Raw genomic sequence first — 6,000 nt, 5'->3', positions numbered from 1 at the left:
TGTAACGGTGTTTAAAATAAGAACGGTTAATCCTATGCAGCAAAATTATGATAAGGGTTTCACAGTTTAGTTTAATTATTAAGAGTTTAATGTGGAATAATAATTTGTAAATCAGCTGTTAACTTGTCAGACAGTTCAAACTATAGTTCAAGTTTCTTATGCATAAAAACAATTAATTGATATACAATTAAAAAACAAATCAGAAGATCAGCCTTTTTTAGAAACCAGTTAATTTGGTGACAATATTGACAAAAAAATTTGAAGAACATAAATTCGCAACAATAAACATCAGACAAACATTATTGTTTCTTTCTTCACAGTTTTCATTGATTTTCATTTCCAAGCCAACTGGACACCGTTTTTTTCGATCATACGGTACTTAGATAGATGTTGCGCGCGTTTCACTTTTACGCTGTTTGCATGGTATCAACTGTTTTATACAAGTCGAGTTGTAAGGCTTCAAAACATCCAAGTAAGTTGGCAGCCATCCTAGTTACTTGGATGCACCTTAAAAAAAGGCCGGTAAAGCCGGTCCCACACAATGTATCAAACACGTTCCAACGTTGGACACATGAACATTTGCCACATCGTATAGGAGACGATTAAGTACACTTGGACCGTGTCAACCAGCATTACACCATTTATAACAGATATACTTTGACGCCTGTAAAAATATTGTTTTCAGCTCGTGCTCAAAGTACGTTATTTAGAATAGTATTTTTTCAAAAAATAACATAAATTCTCGATCAACAAACTAATACTTCGTGCAATTTGTATAAAAATAAATATTTAATTAATCATTTTTAAGATTTATCCTCTTTGTTAATCCAATACAGCACGAAACTTTTCCCCATCCATATAAATACTGCTGCGATAGCTAAACTTCAGTAATAGTTCGAAATAGTTCCCAGTTCGAAGAAAAAAAAATGACTGGAAGTCTGAAATACTTGTTTTTCTTCGGTAAAGCAAACACGATGTCGCGCTCGGATCGTCATTAGAATTCGATCGGCGACGGTCGGGACCGACATTTCGGTCCACATGGCCCCAAACTGATTTTCAGCTCAAAGCCCGAGCAAATATTGACATCATTTCAAATTCCTTCAGTGACCTTTAGTGATCCTTGGACCCTAATAATGCTCAGAGGCAAATGTTTTTTTAGTAGTATTTTATAGTATTTTAGATTAGATCTATTTATTATTTATTATATTCAGTGGCGACTACTCAATAGTACCAGGTGTTTCAAAGAATAGCTCTCAGCTGCATCTCGGAAAATATTAGCAGTAATGCCTGCGGAAATAAATATTTGTAACTTGTAAAGGGATGGATTGTGAGGGTTTAATTGGAGATGGAAAATAATACGTAGACGATCAGACTCAGCTTTATTCAATCTAGTGCTTCAGGCAGCCTCGATCTAATACAAAAAATCCCTTAATTATGGCAACAGGTAATCTGCGATTAACAAACAGAAAAACTCACTAATATATTAGTTATATTATTCACTTACACCTGTGGCACACTACAAACTTTATTACTTTCTAACCTAAACTCTCCATGGCCATATACTGAATATCCATAACGTGTCAATTTTACATGTGGTTGTCATCTTTCCCCAGATTTATTCTACCGCGTCGTCTGATCACTTCGGTCACTGCTCATCGGCATATAAGATCTAATTGTTCAACTCTTTGCTATCCACATCCTGTGCTCCCCGCGACGCTCTAACGCCATTCGATGTATTAAGCTGGCTATAGTGTGCACGTCTAGAATGTAGAATGAGTAGGAGGGGGGTTAATCACCACGACCTTAAAAATCTATTGTGTCCCTCTTTCTTGAGTTATAATTCATCATACAGTCTATAACACGTAATACATGGGGATTTTAATATTGAGGAGGTAAACATCTACCTCCTACCAGAGTATGCACCCTTCCATATTGGGGGTTTGGCCCTCCGTGCTCCTCACAGTCGGGAACCTTATCTCCGGCTGAGGTACCCGTGAGGTGAAGGCTGGAGGATCTGTCTCCATTTTCTTCGTCTCTTTAACTTGCACTCTCCCTAGACTTCATACCGGTTTTGTCCCGAATCTATAATAGAGGATATATCTCTTTTTCTCTATTGCCTTGTCTTTCATCTAAAAAACCACTATAGAGCCCAGTATGTAGAAGTAACGGGTGCAAATACAATGGGGTGCTCCCTAGTTCCCTAAGGTTGAGACTAGACAAAAGGCTAGTCTTCTATCTAGCCACGCATCCCTTTGATTCTTGTTCCGGGCGGTTAAGCTAAGGCCTCCAATACCCTCTACCAGAGGGGCCTGGTAAAAGGAACACGGTAGCCTCTTCCAGCATCGTTATACGTCTTGCTGCAAATCCCTGGCCACGACCCACGTTACTACGGTCAGAGACAAGACAGCGAGATGCTCCAGAGGCCCAGCCAAGGATTCCCCCTGGCACCCGACTGCAATGGGAACTTACATGCAATCTATGCACTTACAGTTTGCGATCGAAGATATCAACGTCGGACTGAGGTAAGTACTGTCATTTATCATTAAATAATACATATTAAAAAAAATAAAAAAACGATCCGAGCTGCTAATTATCCGAGTTAGGGTACAGCCCACATTAGCTGGGATAATCGAGAGTCTATTGTATTTTACGAATAATACATGAACTTTGAAGAATTTCCCACAAATATGATGTTTAGAGTTAAAATTTCCCTTTTCTCTCTGTAACTCGAAATTTCCCACGACTTGGTATCACTTATAAAAAATGCAGCTATAAAAAATAATTAACAACCACAGTGTTATTTGTTTTAAGAACATTTTTATATAAATTTCACTTTATTTATTCAAAACAATCGGCGAGTTCGGCCAAAAACCATTACATCGAAGAGGGAAAAAAACAGACATCGATATAAAAGAAAATTTATTGGGTTTGGCAAAACTGCACGAATCAACAATAAAAACTATCTCGGAAATGTCGTTTCCGGTGCCAAGATTTGCCGCTTTCGGGACAAATTCATTTCGAACAAGAAAAGCAATCATACACTGAAAAAACATATTATTTGATTTAAACGATTCGTTTTTATTATTTCAAATATAACGGCTAAGTACATATTCAGTATGTCCCCAGATAGTGTTTACAAGTGGAAACCCTTTTTTATTATTAATATTTTAAGAACAATACATTCTTTATAAAAGATTTTGCTTGTGCTAAAACGGCGTGCGCCGTAATATATTTCCAAACTTCCATACCATTTTAGGGAAAATAAAAAGTATGAAAATATCGTTAAATTTTTCCTGAAGTTCTATAATATAAAAGGACGTTTCTATGGTAATAATAATATCGTTTTTATTCAGTCAGTGTAAAGAAAAAAATTTGGGCTCTGTTAATGTTAAAGTACTATCACAAAATTTATTTTAGTGTTACGAAGATTGTAGAATGTGGAATGTAGAACGTAGAATGTAGAATGTAGTAGTGGATAGTAGGTTGTAGATTCTAGATTGTACATTGCAGATTACGGATTACAGATTACAAATTGCAGGTTGGAGATTGGAGATTAGGAGATGGAGATTGTAGATTATAGATTATTGATTACAGATTGGAGATTGGTGGTTGGAGATTCGATGATAAACATTGTAGATTGTAGAATGTAAATTGTAGATTGTACATTGTAGATTGTGGTTTGTAGATTGTGGTTTGTAGATTGTAGACTATAGATTGTAGATTCCAGATTGAACATTGCAGAAAAAATAATTACAGATTACAGCTTACACATTGCTGATTGGAGATTGGAGATTAGAGGATGGAGATTGTAGATTGTAGATTATAAATTACAGGTTGGAGATCGGTGATTGGAGATTGGAGATTGGAGATTGGAGATTGGAGGATGGAGATTGTAGATTGTAGATTATAAATTACAGGTTGGGGACTGGTGATTGGAGATTGGAGGATGGAGATTGTAGATTGTAGATTGTAGATTGTAGATTGTAGATTGTAGATTGTAGATTGTAGATTGTAGCATGTAGATTGTAGATTGAAGATTGTAGATTGTAGTTTGTAGATTAATGGGAGATGGGAAATTGATCACCGTATTGTGTCCCCCTTTCTTGAGATATCTCATCATACATTGTCAAGGCTTTGAGAAAAGCCAGTATCTGAAACGGTTTTATAGAGGTTAGTTCTCCATGTCCGATTTAAGTCGTACTAAAGTTTATAGCACGAATGGTTATCAACTCGGCGCAGTCAGTGATGAGGTATTCTGGTGTTTCCTCATTTTTCCCACAGAATCTCAATTTGTCGTTTCTTGTCTTCAGTCTGCTGATGTCTTCATTGAAGAGACAATCCTGTTAAAATACTCGTGACAATCCGAATATTGTTCCTACTTAAATTAATCCTCAGTCGTAAGTCCTGATAAATGTCTTCGAGTGTCTTAGTCAGTGTAACAAAAAAGGTGATCTACTGTATTTTCATATATCTTTTTATTTTTCTCTAAAACGCTATGAAAATTTGGAAAAGTATAAGCGGGATTAATAATGTTAAAGCAAGCGAAATTTTTTAAATGCATTTTTTTTAAATGTTATTAACAAAGAGTTTTTCTCCTGTAGATCACGATCCGGGGACATACTGTATATGCTTGAAGAATGGCAAAACAATTATTATTTTGAAATGTTTTCAGAAATTTATTTCTATCCTTTTGATATATCTATTTTATTTTAGTAAAACTTGTTAAGACAAATAGCGACTGTTCCTAAATTGGAAAAAAAGGGAAATTAAAACAACTTTCCGTGCAAGTCATCAATGACACCATGCGTCGTCTTATGGAGTTTGCTGGTGGTCGTATTATGATGTGCAACCAAAATTATTTTAATTTCCCCATATATTATTTAGTCAACAAAAAAAATCATATATTATTATGCTTTAAATATGAATATATTTTCATTAAGTCGAGACAAAAAACAGAGAATTTCTAAAAAACACAGCGGTATATTGAACATAATTAAAATTGAATAAGTTTTATTTAATATTAATAAAGGTTAATCAAATAAATAATTTACTTTTGATTTATAGAATATTTTTTTCAGTGTATCCCCGTTTTACACTGAGTAAGACACTGCCTCTCTACAAAGTGTTAATCGTAGTAGACAAAAATATATAATATAATAAAAAAAAATATATATAATAAAAACATATTTTTTCTAAACGTCCCAAAATTATTAATTTTTGCGACGTGATTGACAATATAAAAAAAGTAATTTTAATGGCTAGGCATAAAAGCAAAGCACTTTTACGACTAAACACAAAACTACAGACTTTGTACAGAAATATATTATTAAACTGACATAATGTGTCAAATTCAACTAGTGTACCCATAGTTTCTCGATATATGTACCGTATGGTCGAGAAAAAACGGTGTCAGCGATGGCTATGAAATGAAGATCGCTGTCATTTTATATGTAAATTTATTTTGGAATTGTCATTGATCGTCGTTTCCCAGCCAACTGGACACCGTTTTTTTTTTCGATCATACGATGTAATTACTTACAAGATATTACTTTAAAATCTTTTTTATATTATTTATTTTAAATTACCGATAACAAACTTTCTTTCAAACTTATTTTTCCAAAAATTACAACTTTTAATTATATAAAATACACAGATAATATATGTTCATTAACTTCTCGGAAGACTTTAAATAATAATAAACTTCCGGTTGGGTTTATACAGGCGAGGCGGTTGAAGTTTCCCGGAACTCGCCTATATATATATATATATATATATATATATATATATATATATATATATATATATATATATATATATATATATATATATATATATATATATATATATATATACTTCTATATAGACTATATATAATATATATAACCTATATATATATATATATATATATATATATATATATATATATATATATATATATATATATATATATATATATATATATATATATATATATATATATATATATATATATATATATAT

Source organism: Sitophilus oryzae, unplaced genomic scaffold (genome assembly GCF_002938485.1).
Source record: "Sitophilus oryzae breed Bouriz unplaced genomic scaffold, Soryzae_2.0 scaffold_860_pilon_pilon, whole genome shotgun sequence".
Lineage (NCBI taxonomy): Eukaryota > Metazoa > Arthropoda > Insecta > Coleoptera > Curculionidae > Sitophilus > Sitophilus oryzae.
This window is presented reverse-complemented; position numbering follows the sequence as displayed.